Below are 16,534 nucleotides of genomic sequence, written 5' to 3'. Positions count from 1 at the left end.
GACAGAACGTGTTCAGTAAACGTGAGTGAACTACATGGCACTGTGACTGAGAGAACTTGTTCAGTAAACGTGAGTGAACTACGTGGCACTGTGACTGACAGAACTTATCCAGTAAACGTGAGTGAACTACGTGGCACTGTGACTGACAGAACGTGTTCAGTAAACGTGAGTGAACTACGTGGCACTGTGACTGACAGAACTTATCCAGTAAACGTGAGTGAACTGCGTGGCACTGTGACAGACAGAATGTGTTCAGTAAACGTGAGTGAACTACGTGGCACTGTGACTGACAGAAGGTGTTCAGTAAACGTGAGTGAGCTACGTGGCACTGTGACTGACAGAACTTATCCAGTAAACGTGAGTGAACTACTTGGCACTGTGACTGACAGAACTTTTTCAGTAAACGTGAGTGAACTATGTGGCACTGTGACTGACAGAACGTGTTCAGTAAATGTGACTGAACTATGTTGCACTGGGACTGACAGAACTTATTCAGTAAACGTGAGTGAACTACGTGGCACTGTGACTGACAGAACTTATCCAGTAAACATGTCTGAACTATGTGGCAGTGTGACTGACAGAACGTGTTCAGTAAACGTGAGTGAACTACGTGGCACTGTGACTGACAGAACATGTTCAGTAAACATGAGTGAACTACGTGGCACTGTGACTGACAGAACTTATTCAGTAAACGTGAGTGAACTACGTGGCACTGTGACTGACAGAACGTGTTCAGTAAACGTGAGTGAACTACGTGGCACTGTGACTGACAGAACGTGTTCAGTAAACGTGAGTGAACTATGTGGCACTGTGTCTGACAGAACTTATCCAGTAAACGTGAGTGAACTACGTGGCACTTTGACTGACAGAACTTATCCAGTAAACGTGAGTGAACTACGTGGCACTGTGACTGACAGAACTTGTTCAGTAAACGTGAGTGAACTACGTGGCACTGTGACTGACAGAACATGTTCAGTAAACGTGAGTGAACTACGTGGCACTGTGACTGACAGAATGTGTTCAGTAAACGTGAGTGAACTACGTGGCACTGTGACTGACAGAACATATCCAGTAAACGTGAGTGAACCACGTGGCACTGTGACTGACAGAACTTGTTCAGTAAATGTCTGTGAACTACGTGGCACTGTGACTGACAGAACTTATCCAGTAAACGTGTCTGAACTACGTGGCACTGTGACTGACAGAACTTATCCAGTAAACGTGTCTGAACTACGTGGCACTGTGACTGACAGAACTTATTCAGTAAACGTGAGTGAACTACGTGGCACTGTGACTGACAGAGCTTATTCAGTAAACGTGTCGGAACTACGTGGCACTGTGACTGACAGAACGTATTCAGTAAACATGAGTGAACTACGTGGCACTGTGACTGAGAGAACGTGTTCAGTAAACGTGAGTGAACTACGTGGCACTGTGACTGACAGAACTTATCCAGTAAACGTGAGTGAACTACGTGGCACTGTGACTGACAGAACATGTTCAGTAAATGTGAGTGAACTATGTGGCACTGTGACTGACAGAACTTATCCAGTAAACGTGATTGAACTACGTGACACTGTGACAGACAGAACGTGTTCATTAAACGTGAGTGAACTACGTGGCACTGTGACTGACAGAACGTGTTCAGTAAATGTGAGTGAACTACTTGGCACTGTGACTGACAGAACTTATCCAGTAAACGTGCGTGAACTACGTGGCACTGTGACTGACAACTTATCCAGTAAACGTGAGTGAACTACTTGGCACTGTGACTGACAGAACTTGTTCAGTAAACGTGAGTGAACTACGTGGCACTGTGACTGACAGAACTTATCCAGTAAACATGTCTGAACTACGTGGCACTGTGACTGACAGAACGTGTTCAGTAAACGTGAGTGAACTACGTGGCACTGTGACTGACAGAACGTGTTCAGTAAACGTGAGTGAACTACGTGGCACTGTGACTGACAGAACTTATCCAGTAAACGTGAGTGAACTACGTGGCACTGTGACTGACAGAACGTGTTCAGTAAAGGTGAGTGAACTACGTGGCAGTGTGACTGACAGAACGTGTTCAGTAAACGTGAGTGAACTACGTGGCACTGTGACTGACAGAACTTATCCAGTAAACATGAGTGAACTACGTGGCACTGTGACTGACAGAACTTATCCAGTAAAGGTGAGTGAACTACGTGGCACTGTGACTGACAGAACTTGTTCAGTAAACGTGAGTGAACTACGTGGCACTGTGACTGACAGAACGTGTTCAGTAAACGTGACTGAACTATGTGGCACTGGGACTGACAGAACTTATTCAGTAAACGTGAGAGAACTACGTGGCACTGTGACTGACAGAACGTGTTCAGTAAACGTGAGTGAACTACGTGGCACTGTGACTGACAGAACTTATCCAGTAAACGTGAGTGAACTACGTGGCACTGTGGCTGACAGAACGTGTTCAGTAAATGTGAGTGAACTACGTGGCACTGTGACTGACAGAACTTATCCAGCAAACGTGAGTGAACTACGTGGCACTGTGACTGACAGAACGTGTTCAGTAAACGTGAGTGAACTACGTGGTACTGTGACTGACAGAACGTGTTCAGTAAACGTGAGTGAACTACGTGGCACTGTGACTGACAGAACTTATCCAGTAAACGTGAGTGAACTACGTGGCACTGTGACTGACAGAACTTGTTCAGTAAACGTGAGTGAACTACGTGGCACTGTGACTGACAGAACTTATCCAGTAAACGTGTCTGAACTACGTGGCACTGTGACTGACAGAACTTATCCAGTAAACGTGAGTGAACTACGTGGCACTGTGACTGACAGAACATGTTCAGTAAATGTGAGTGAACTATGTGGCACTGTGACTGACAGAACTTATCCAGTAAACGTGAGTGAACTACGTGACACTGTGACAGACAGAACGTGTTCATTAAACGTGAGTGAACTACGTGGCACTGTGACTGACAGAACGTGTTCAGTAAATGTGAGTGAACTACTTGGCACTGTGACTGACAGAACTTATCCAGTAAACGTGCGTGAACTACGTGGCACTGTGACTGACAACTTATCCAGTAAACGTGAGTGAACTACGTGGCACTGTGACTGACAGAACTTGTTCAGTAAACGTGAGTGAACTACGTGGCACTGTGACTGACAGAACTTATCCAGTAAACATGTCTGAACTACGTGGCACTGTGACTGACAGAACGTGTTCAGTAAACGTGAGTGAACTACGTGGCACTGTGACTGACAGAACGTGTTCAGTAAACGTGAGTGAACTACGTGGCACTGTGACTGACAGAACTTATCCAGTAAACGTGAGTGAACTACGTGGCACTGTGACTGACAGAACGTGTTCAGTAAAGGTGAGTGAACTACGTGGCAGTGTGACTGACAGAACGTGTTCAGTAAACGTGAGTGAACTACGTGGCACTGTGACTGACAGAACTTATCCAGTAAACATGAGTGAACTACGTGGCACTGTGACTGACAGAACTTATCCAGTAAAGGTGAGTGAACTACGTGGCACTGTGACTGACAGAACTTGTTCAGTAAACGTGAGTGAACTACGTGGCACTGTGACTGACAGAACGTGTTCAGTAAACGTGACTGAACTATGTGGCACTGGGACTGACAGAACTTATTCAGTAAACGTGAGAGAACTACGTGGCACTGTGACTGACAGAACGTGTTCAGTAAACGTGAGTGAACTACGTGGCACTGTGACTGACAGAACTTATCCAGTAAACGTGAGTGAACTACGTGGCACTGTGGCTGACAGAACGTGTTCAGTAAATGTGAGTGAACTACGTGGCACTGTGACTGACAGAACTTATCCAGTAAACGTGAGTGAACTACGTGGCACTGTGACTGACAGAACGTGTTCAGTAAACGTGAGTGAACTACGTGGTACTGTGACTGACAGAACGTGTTCAGTAAACGTGAGTGAACTACGTGGCACTGTGACTGACAGAACTTATCCAGTAAACGTGAGTGAACTACGTGGCACTGTGACTGACAGAACTTGTTCAGTAAACGTGAGTGAACTACGTGGCACTGTGACTGACAGAACTTATCCAGTAAACGTGTCTGAACTACGTGGCACTGTGACTGACAGAACTTATCCAGTAAACGTGAGTGAACTACGTGGCACTGTGACTGACAGAACGTGTTCAGTAAACGTGAGTGAACTACGTGGTACTGTGACTGACAGATCGTGTTCAGTAAACGTGAGTGAACTACGTGGCACTGTGACTGACAGAACTTATCCAGTAAACGTGAGTGAACTACGTGGCACTGTGACTGACAGAACTTGTTCAGTAAACGTGAGTGAACTACGTGGCACTGTGACTGACAGAACTTATCCAGTAAACGTGTCTGAACTACGTGGCACTGTGACTGACAGAACTTTTCCAGTAAACGTGAGTGAACTACATGGCACTGTGACTGACAGAACTTATCCAGTAAACGTGAGTGAACTACGTGGCACTGTGACTAACAGATCATGTTCAGTAAACGTGAGTGAACTACGTGGCACTGTGACTGACAGAACATATCCAGTAAACGTGAGTGAACTACGTGGCACTGTGACTGACAGAACTTGTTCAGTAAACGTCAGTGAACTACGTGGCACTGTGACTGACAGAACTTATCCAGTAAACGTGTCTGAACTACGTCCCACTGTGACTGACAGAACTTATTCAGTAAACGTGAGTGAACTACGTGGCACTGTGACTGACAGAACTTATTCAGTAAACGTGTCTGAACTACGTGGCACTGTGACTGACAGAACGTGTTCAGTAAACGTGAGTGAACTACGTGGCACTGTGACTGAGAGAACGTGTTCAGTAAACGTCAGTGAACTACGTGGCGCTGTGACTGACAGAACTTATCCAGTAAACGTGCGTGAACTACATGGCACTGTGACTGACAGAATTTATCCAGTAAAAGTGAGTGAACTACTTGGCACTCTGACTGACAGAACTTGTTCAGTAAACGTGAGTGAACTACGTGGCACTGTGACTGACAGAACGTGTTCAGTAAACGTGAGTGAACTACGTGGTACTGTGACTGACAGAACGTGTTCAGTAAACGTGAGTGAACTACGTGGCACTGTGACTGACAGAACTTATCCAGTAAACGTGAGTGAACTACGTGGCACTGTGACTGACAGAACTTGTTCAGTAAACGTGAGTGAACTACGTGGCACTGTGACTGACAGAACTTATCCAGTAAACGTGTCTGAACTACGTGGCACTGTGACTGACAGAGCTTTTCCAGTAAACGTGAGTGAACTACATGGCACTGTGACTGACAGAACTTATCCAGTAAACGTGAGTGAACTACGTGGCACTGTGACTAACAGAACGTGTTCAGTAAACGTGAGTGAACTACGTGGCACTGTGACTGACAGAACATTTCCAGTAAACGTGAGTGAACTACGTGGCACTGTGACTGACAGAACTTGTTCAGTAAACGTCAGTGAACTACGTGGCACTGTGACTGACAGAACTTATCCAGTAAACGTGTCTGAACTACGTCCCACTGTGACTGACAGAACTTATTCAGTAAACGTGAGTGAACTACGTGGCACTGTGACTGACAGAACTTATTCAGTAAACGTGTCTGAACTACGTGGCACTGTGACTGACAGAACGTGTTCAGTAAACGTGAGTGAACTACGTGGCACTGTGACTGAGAGAACGTGTTCAGTAAACGTCAGTGAACTACGTGGCGCTGTGACTGACAGAACTTATCCAGTAAACGTGCGTGAACTACATGGCACTGTGACTGACAGAATTTATCCAGTAAAAGTGAGTGAACTACTTGGCACTCTGACTGACAGAACTTGTTCAGTAAACGTGAGTGAACTACGTGGCACTGTGACTAACAGAACGTGTTCAGTAAACGTGAGTGAACTACGTGGCACTGTGACTGACAGAACATATCCAGTAAACGTGACTGAACTATGTGGCACTGGGACTGACAGAAATTATTCAGTAAACGTGAGTGAACTACGTGGCACTGTGACTGACAGAACTTATCCAGTAAACATGTCTGAACTACGTGGCACTGTGACTGACAGAACGTGTTCAGTAAACGTGAGTAAACTACGTGGCACTGTGACTGACAGAACGTGTTCAGTAAACGTGAGTGAACTACGTGGCACTGTGACTGACAGAACTTATCCAGTAAACGTGAGTGAACTACGTGGCACTGTGACTGACAGAACATGTTCAGTAAACGTGAGTGAACTACGTGGCACTGTGACTGACAGAACGTGTTCAGTAAACGTGAGTGAACTACGTGGCACTGTGACTGACAGAACATATCCAGTAAACGTGAGTGAACTACGTGGCACTGTGACTGACAGAACTTGTTCAGTAAACATGAGTGAACTACGTGGCACTGTGACTGACAGAACTTATCCAGTAAATGTGTCTGAACTACGTGGCACTGTGACTGACAGAACTTATTCAGTAAACGTGAGTGAACTATGTGGCACTGTGACTGAGAGAACTTATCCAGTAAACGTGTCTGAACTACGTGGCACTGTGACTGACAGAACGTGTTCAGTAAACGTGAGTGAACTACATGGCACTGTGACTGAGAGAACTTGTTCAGTAAACGTGAGTGAACTACGTGGCACTGTGACTGACAGAACTTATCCAGTAAACGTGAGTGAACTACGTGGTACTGTGACTGACAGAACGTGTTCAGTAAACGTGAGTGAACTACGTGGCACTGTGACTGACAGAACTTATCCAGTAAACGTGAGTGAACTACGTGGCACTGTGACAGACAGAATGTGTTCAGTAAACGTGAGTGAACTACGTGGCACTGTGACTGACAGAAGGTGTTCAGTAAACGTGAGTGAGCTACGTGGCACTGTGACTGACAGAACTTATCCAGTAAAAGTGAGTGAACTACTTGGCACTGTGACTGACAGAACTTGTTCAGTAAACGTGAGTGAACTACCTGGCACTGTGACTAACAGAACGTGTTCAGTAAACGTGAGTGAACTACGTGGCACTGTGACTGACAGAACATATCCAGTAAACGTGACTGAACTATGTGGCACTGGGACTAACAGAAATTATTCAGTAAACGTCAGTGAACTATGTGGCACTGTGACTGACAGAACTTATCCAGTAAACATGTCTGAACTACGTGGCACTGTGACTGACAGAACGTGTTCAGTAAACGTGAGTAAACTACGTGGCACTGTGACTGACAGAACGTGTTCAGTAAACGTGAGTGAACTACGTGGCACTGTGACTGACAGAACTTATCCAGTAAACGTGAGTGAACTACGTGGCACTGTGACTGACAGAACGTGTTCAGTAAACGAGAGTGAACTACGTGGCACTGTGACTGACAGAACGTGTTCAATAAACGTGAGTGAACTACGTGGCACTGTGACTGACAGAACATATCCAGTAAACGTGAGTGAACTACGTGGCACTGTGACTGACAGAACTTGTTCAGTAAACATGAGTGAACCACGTGGCACTGTGACTGACAGAACTTATCCGGTAAATGTGTCTGAACTACGTGGCACTGTGACTGACAGAACTTATCCAGTAAATGTGTCTGAACTACGTGGCACTGTGACTGACAGAACTTATCCAGTAAACGTGTCTGAACTACGTGGCACTGTGACTGACAGAACGTGTTCAGTAAACGTGAGTGAACTACGTGGCACTGTGACTGAGAGAACGTGCTCAGTAAACGTGAATGAACTACGTGGCACTGTGACTGACAGAACTTATCCAGTAAACGTGAGTGAACTATGTGGCACTGTGACTGACAAAACGTGTTCAGTAAAGGTGAGTGAACTATGTGGCACTGTGACTGACAGAACGTGTTCAGTAAACGTGAGTGAACTACGTGGCACTGTGACTGACAGAACTTATCCAGTAAACATGAGTGAACTACGTGGCACTGTGACTGACAGAACGTGTTCAGTAAACGTGAGTGAACTACGTGACACTGTGACTGACTGAACAGAACGTGTTCAGTAAACGTGAGTGAACTACGTGGCACTGTGACTGACAGAACATATCCAGTAAACGTGAGTGAACTACGTGGCACTGTGACTGACAGAACTTGTTCAGTAAACGTGAGTGAACTACGTGGCACTGTGACTGACAGAACTTATCCAGTAAATGTGTCTGAACTACGTGGCACTGTGACTGACAGAACTTATTCAGTAAACGTGAGTGAACTATGTGGCACTGTGACTGAGAGAACTTATCCAGTAAACGTGTCTGAACTACGTGGCACTGTGACTGACAGAACGTGTTCAGTAAACGTGAGTGAACTACATGGCACTGTGACTGAGAGAACTTGTTCAGTAAACGTGAGTGAACTACGTGGCACTGTGACTGACAGAACTTATCCAGTAAACGTGAGTGAACTACGTGGCACTGTGACTGACAGAACGTGTTCAGTAAACGTGAGTGAACTACGTGGCACTGTGACTGACAGAACTTATCCAGTAAACGTGAGTGAACTGCGTGGCACTGTGACAGACAGAATGTGTTCAGTAAACGTGAGTGAACTACGTGGCACTGTGACTGACAGAAGGTGTTCAGTAAACGTGAGTGAGCTACGTGGCACTGTGACTGACAGAACTTATCCAGTAAACGTGAGTGAACTACTTGGCACTGTGACTGACAGAACTTTTTCAGTAAACGTGAGTGAACTATGTGGCACTGTGACTGACAGAATGTGTTCAGTAAATGTGACTGAACTATGTTGCACTGGGACTGACAGAACTTATTCAGTAAACGTGAGTGAACTACGTGGCACTGTGACTGACAGAACTTATCCAGTAAACATGTCTGAACTATGTGGCAGTGTGACTGACAGAACGTGTTCAGTAAACGTGAGTGAACTACGTGGCACTGTGACTGACAGAACATGTTCAGTAAACATGAGTGAACTACGTGGCACTGTGACTGACAGAACTTATTCAGTAAACGTGAGTGAACTACGTGGCACTGTGACTGACAGAACGTGTTCAGTAAACGTGAGTGAACTACGTGGCACTGTGACTGACAGAACGTGTTCAGTAAACGTGAGTGAACTATGTGGCACTGTGTCTGACAGAACTTATCCAGTAAACGTGAGTGAACTACGTGGCACTTTGACTGACAGAACTTATCCAGTAAACGTGAGTGAACTACGTGGCACTGTGACTGACAGAACTTGTTCAGTAAACGTGAGTGAACTACGTGGCACTGTGACTGACAGAACATGTTCAGTAAACGTGAGTGAACTACGTGGCACTGTGACTGACAGAACGTGTTCAGTAAACGTGAGTGAACTACGTGGCACTGTGACTGACAGAACATATCCAGTAAACGTGAGTGAACCACGTGGCACTGTGACTGACAGAACTTGTTCAGTAAATGTCTGTGAACTACGTGGCACTGTGACTGACAGAACTTATCCAGTAAACGTGTCTGAACTACGTGGCACTGTGACTGACAGAACTTATCCAGTAAACGTGTCTGAACTACGTGGCACTGTGACTGACAGAACTTATTCAGTAAACGTGAGTGAACTACGTGGCACTGTGACTGACAGAGCTTATTCAGTAAACGTGTCGGAACTACGTGGCACTGTGACTGACAGAACGTATTCAGTAAACGTGAGTGAACTACGTGGCACTGTGACTGAGAGAACGTGTTCAGTAAACGTGAGTGAACTACGTGGCACTGTGACTGACAGAACTTATCCAGTAAACGTGAGTGAACTACGTGGCACTGTGACTGACAGAACATGTTCAGTAAATGTGAGTGAACTATGTGGCACTGTGACTGACAGAACTTATCCAGTAAACGTGAGTGAACTACGTGACACTGTGACAGACAGAACGTGTTCATTAAACGTGAGTGAACTACGTGGCACTGTGACTGACAGAACGTGTTCAGTAAATGTGAGTGAACTACTTGGCACTGTGACTGACAGAACTTATCCAGTAAACGTGCGTGAACTACGTGGCACTGTGACTGACAACTTATCCAGTAAACGTGAGTGAACTACTTGGCACTGTGACTGACAGAACTTGTTCAGTAAACGTGAGTGAACTACGTGGCACTGTGACTGACAGAACTTATCCAGTAAACATGTCTGAACTACGTGGCACTGTGACTGACAGAACGTGTTCAGTAAACGTGAGTGAACTACATGGCACTGTGACTGACAGAACGTGTTCAGTAAACGTGAGTGAACTACGTGGCACTGTGACTGACAGAACTTATCCAGTAAACGTGAGTGAACTACGTGGCACTGTGACTGACAGAACGTGTTCAGTAAAGGTGAGTGAACTACGTGGCAGTGTGACTGAGAGAACGTGTTCAGTAAACGTGAGTGAACTACGTGGCACTGTGACTGACAGAACTTATCCAGTAAACATGAGTGAACTACGTGGCACTGTGACTGACAGAACTTATCCAGTAAAGGTGAGTGAACTACGTGGCACTGTGACTGACAGAACTTGTTCAGTAAACGTGAGTGAACTACGTGGCACTGTGACTGACAGAACGTGTTCAGTAAACGTGACTGAACTATGTGGCACTGGGACTGACAGAACTTATTCAGTAAACGTGAGAGAACTACGTGGCACTGTGACTGACAGAACGTGTTCAGTAAACGTGAGTGAACTACGTGGCACTGTGACTGACAGAACTTATCCAGTAAACGTGAGTGAACTACGTGGCACTGTGGCTGACAGAACGTGTTCAGTAAATGTGAGTGAACTACGTGGCACTGTGACTGACAGAACTTATCCAGTAAACGTGAGTGAACTACGTGGCACTGTGACTGACAGAACGTGTTCAGTAAACGTGAGTGAACTACGTGGTACTGTGACTGACAGAACGTGTTCAGTAAACGTGAGTGAACTACGTGGCACTGTGACTGACAGAACTTATCCAGTAAACGTGAGTGAACTACGTGGCACTGTGACTGACAGAACTTGTTCAGTAAACGTGAGTGAACTACGTGGCACTGTGACTGACAGAACTTATCCAGTAAACGTGTCTGAACTACGTGGCACTGTGACTGACAGAACTTATCCAGTAAACGTGAGTGAACTACGTGGCACTGTGACTGACAGAACATGTTCAGTAAATGTGAGTGAACTATGTGGCACTGTGACTGACAGAACTTATCCAGTAAACGTGAGTGAACTACGTGACACTGTGACAGACAGAACGTGTTCATTAAACGTGAGTGAACTACGTGGCACTGTGACTGACAGAACGTGTTCAGTAAATGTGAGTGAACTACTTGGCACTGTGACTGACAGAACTTATCCAGTAAACGTGCGTGAACTACGTGGCACTGTGACTGACAACTTATCCAGTAAACGTGAGTGAACTACTTGGCACTGTGACTGACAGAACTTGTTCAGTAAACGTGAGTGAACTACGTGGCACTGTGACTGACAGAACTTATCCAGTAAACATGTCTGAACTACGTGGCACTGTGACTGACAGAACGTGTTCAGTAAACGTGAGTGAACTACGTGGCACTGTGACTGACAGAACGTGTTCAGTAAACGTGAGTGAACTACGTGGCACTGTGACTGACAGAACTTATCCAGTAAACGTGAGTGAACTACGTGGCACTGTGACTGACAGAACGTGTTCAGTAAAGGTGAGTGAACTACGTGGCAGTGTGACTGACAGAACGTGTTCAGTAAACGTGAGTGAACTACGTGGCACTGTGACTGACAGAACTTATCCAGTAAACATGAGTGAACTACGTGGCACTGTGACTGACAGAACTTATCCAGTAAAGGTGAGTGAACTACGTGGCACTGTGACTGACAGAACTTGTTCAGTAAACGTGAGTGAACTACGTGGCACTGTGACTGACAGAACGTGTTCAGTAAACGTGACTGAACTATGTGGCACTGGGACTGACAGAACTTATTCAGTAAACGTGAGAGAACTACGTGGCACTGTGACTGACAGAACGTGTTCAGTAAACGTGAGTGAACTACGTGGCACTGTGACTGACAGAACTTATCCAGTAAACGTGAGTGAACTACGTGGCACTGTGGCTGACAGAACGTGTTCAGTAAATGTGAGTGAACTACGTGGCACTGTGACTGACAGAACTTATCCAGTAAACGTGAGTGAACTACGTGGCACTGTGACTGACAGAACGTGTTCAGTAAACGTGAGTGAACTACGTGGTACTGTGACTGACAGAACGTGTTCAGTAAACGTGAGTGAACTACGTGGCACTGTGACTGACAGAACTTATCCAGTAAACGTGAGTGAACTACGTGGCACTGTGACTGACAGAACTTGTTCAGTAAACGTGAGTGAACTACGTGGCACTGTGACTGACAGAACTTATCCAGTAAACGTGTCTGAACTACGTGGCACTGTGACTGACAGAACTTATCCAGTAAACGTGAGTGAACTACGTGGCACTGTGACTGACAGAACGTGTTCAGTAAACGTGAGTGAACTACGTGGTACTGTGACTGACAGAACGTGTTCAGTAAACGTGAGTGAACTACGTGGCACTGTGACTGACAGAACTTATCCAGTAAACGTGAGTGAACTACGTGGCACTGTGACTGACAGAACTTGTTCAGTAAACGTGAGTGAACTACGTGGCACTGTGACTGACAGAACTTATCCAGTAAACGTGTCTGAACTACGTGGCACTGTGACTGACAGAACTTTTCCAGTAAACGTGAGTGAACTACATGGCACTGTGACTGACAGAACTTATCCAGTAAACGTGAGTGAACTACGTGGCACTGTGACTAACAGAACGTGTTCAGTAAACGTGAGTGAACTACGTGGCACTGTGACTGACAGAACATATCCAGTAAACGTGAGTGAACTACGTGGCACTGTGACTGACAGAACTTGTTCAGTAAATGTCAGTGAACTACGTGGCACTGTGACTGACAGAACTTATCCAGTAAACGTGTCTGAACTACGTCCCACTGTGACTGACAGAACTTATTCAGTAAACGTGAGTGAACTACGTGGCACTGTGACTGACAGAACTTATTCAGTAAACGTGTCTGAACTACGTGGCACTGTGACTGACAGAACGTGTTCAGTAAACGTGAGTGAACTACGTGGCACTGTGACTGAGAGAACGTGTTCAGTAAACGTCAGTGAACTACGTGGCGCTGTGACTGACAGAACTTATCCAGTAAACGTGCGTGAACTACATGGCACTGTGACTGACAGAATTTATCCAGTAAAAGTGAGTGAACTACTTGGCACTCTGACTGACAGAACTTGTTCAGTAAACGTGAGTGAACTACGTGGCACTGTGACTGACAGAACGTGTTCAGTAAACGTGAGTGAACTACGTGGTACTGTGACTGACAGAACGTGTTCAGTAAACGTGAGTGAACTACGTGGCACTGTGACTGACAGAACTTATCCAGTAAACGTGAGTGAACTACGTGGCACTGTGACTGACAGAACTTGTTCAGTAAACGTGAGTGAACTACGTGGCACTGTGACTGACAGAACTTATCCAGTAAACGTGTCTGAACTACGTGGCACTGTGACTGACAGAACTTTTCCAGTAAACGTGAGTGAACTACATGGCACTGTGACTGACAGAACTTATCCAGTAAACGTGAGTGAACTACGTGGCACTGTGACTAACAGAACGTGTTCAGTAAACGTGAGTGAACTACGTGGCACTGTGACTGACAGAACATTTCCAGTAAACGTGAGTGAACTACGTGGCACTGTGACTGACAGAACTTGTTCAGTAAACGTCAGTGAACTACGTGGCACTGTGACTGACAGAACTTATCCAGTAAACGTGTCTGAACTACGTCCCACTGTGACTGACAGAACTTATTCAGTAAACGTGAGTGAACTACGTGGCACTGTGACTGACAGAACTTATTCAGTAAACGTGTCTGAACTACGTGGCACTGTGACTGACAGAACGTGTTCAGTAAACGTGAGTGAACTACGTGGCACTGTGACTGAGAGAACGTGTTCAGTAAACGTCAGTGAACTACGTGGCGCTGTGACTGACAGAACTTATCCAGTAAACGTGCGTGAACTACATGGCACTGTGACTGACAGAATTTATCCAGTAAAAGTGAGTGAACTACTTGGCACTCTGACTGACAGAACTTGTTCAGTAAACGTGAGTGAACTACATGGCACTGTGACTAACAGAACGTGTTCAGTAAACGTGAGTGAACTACGTGGCACTGTGACTGACAGAACATATCCAGTAAACGTGACTGAACTATGTGGCACTGGGACTGACAGAAATTATTCAGTAAACGTGAGTGAACTACGTGGCACTGTGACTGACAGAACTTATCCAGTAAACATGTCTGAACTACGTGGCACTGTGACTGACAGAACGTGTTCAGTAAACGTGAGTAAACTACGCGGCACTGTGACTGCCAGAACGTGTTCAGTAAACGTGAGTGAACTACGTTGCACTGTGACTGACAGAACTTATCCAGTAAACGTGAGTGAACGACGTGGCACTGTGACTGACAGAACGTGTTCAGTAAACGAGAGTGAACTACGTGGCACTGTGACTGACAGAACGTGTTCAATAAACGTGAGTGAACTACGTGGCACTGTGACTGACAGAACTTATCCAGTAAACGTGAGTGAACTACGTGGCACTGTGACTGACAGAACTTGTTCAGTAAACGTGAGTGAACTACGTGGCACTGTGACTGACAGAACGTGTTCAGTAAACGTGACTGAACAATGTGGCACTGGGACTGACAGAACTTATTCAGTAAACGTGAGTGAACTACGTGGCACTGTGACTGACAGAACTTATCCAGTAAACGTGACTGAACTACGTGGCACTGTGACTGACAGAACTTATCCAGTAAACATGAGTGAACTACGTGGCACTGTGACTGACAGAACGTGTTCAGTAAACGTGAGTGAACTACGTGGCACTGTGACTGACAGAACTTATCCAGTAAACGTGAGTGAACTACGTGGCACTGTGACTGACAGAACGTGTTCAGTAAACGTGAGTGAACTACGTGGCACTGTGACTGACAAAAATTATCCAGTAAACATGAGTGAACTACGTGGCACTGTGACTGACAGAACGTGTTCAGTAAACGTGAGTGAACTACGTGGCACTGTGACTGACAGAACGTGTTCAGTAAACGTGAGTGAACTACGTGGCACTGTGACTGACAGAACTTATCCAGTAAACGTGAGTGAACTACGTGGCACTGTGACTGACAGAACTTATTCAGTAAACGTGAGTGAACTATGTGGCACTGTGACTGAGAGAACTTATCCAGTAAACGTGTCTGAACTACGTGGCACTGTGACTGACAGAACGTGTTCAGTAAACGTGAGTGAACTACATGGCACTGTGACTGAGAGAACTTGTTCAGTAAACGTGAGTGAACTACGTGGCACTGTGACTGACAGAACTTATCCAGTAAACGTGAGTGAACTACGTGGTACTGTGACTGACAGAACGTGTTCAGTAAACGTGAGTGAACTACGTGGCACTGTGACTGACAGAACTTATCCAGTAAACGTGAGTGAACTACGTGGCACTGTGACAGACAGAATGTGTTCAGTAAACGTGAGTGAACTACGTGGCACTGTGACTGACAGAAGGTGTTCAGTAAACGTGAGTGAGCTACGTGGCACTGTGACTGACAGAACTTATCCAGTAAAAGTGAGTGAACTACTTGGCACTGTGACTGACAGAACTTGTTCAGTAAACGTGAGTGAACTACCTGGCACTGTGACTAACAGAACGTGTTCAGTAAACGTGAGTGAACTACGTGGCACTGTGACTGACAGAACATATCCAGTAAACGTGACTGAACTATGTGGCACTGGGACTAACAGAAATTATTCAGTAAACGTCAGTGAACTATGTGGCACTGTGACTGACAGAACTTATCCAGTAAACATGTCTGAACTACGTGGCACTGTGACTGACAGAACGTGTTCAGTAAACGTGAGTAAACTACGTGGCACTGTGACTGACAGAACGTGTTCAGTAAACGTGAGTGAACTACGTGGCACTGTGACTGACAGAACTTATCCAGTAAACGTGAGTGAACTACGTGGCACTGTGACTGACAGAACGTGTTCAGTAAACGAGAGTGAACTACGTGGCACTGTGACTGACAGAACGTGTTCAATAAACGTGAGTGAACTACGTGGCACTGTGACTGACAGAACATATCCAGTAAACGTGAGTGAACTACGTGGCACTGTGACTGACAGAACTTGTTCAGTAAACATGAGTGAACCACGTGGCACTGTGACTGACAGAACTTATCCGGTAAATGTGTCTGAACTACGTGGCACTGTGACTGACAGAACTTATCCAGTAAATGTGTCTGAACTACGTGGCACTGTGACTGACAGAACTTATCCAGTAAACGTGTCTGAACTACGTGGCACTGTGACTGACAGAACGTGTTCAGTAAACGTGAGTGAACTACGTGGCACTGTGACTGAGAGAACGTGCTCAGTAAACGTGA

The sequence above is a fragment of the Phyllobates terribilis genome, unplaced genomic scaffold (assembly GCF_046119375.1).
Source record: "Phyllobates terribilis strain yellow unplaced genomic scaffold, ASM4611937v1 Scaffold_2__4_contigs__length_985480577, whole genome shotgun sequence".
Classification (NCBI taxonomy): Eukaryota; Metazoa; Chordata; class Amphibia; order Anura; family Dendrobatidae; genus Phyllobates; species Phyllobates terribilis.
Note: the sequence above shows the minus strand (reverse complement) of the source record.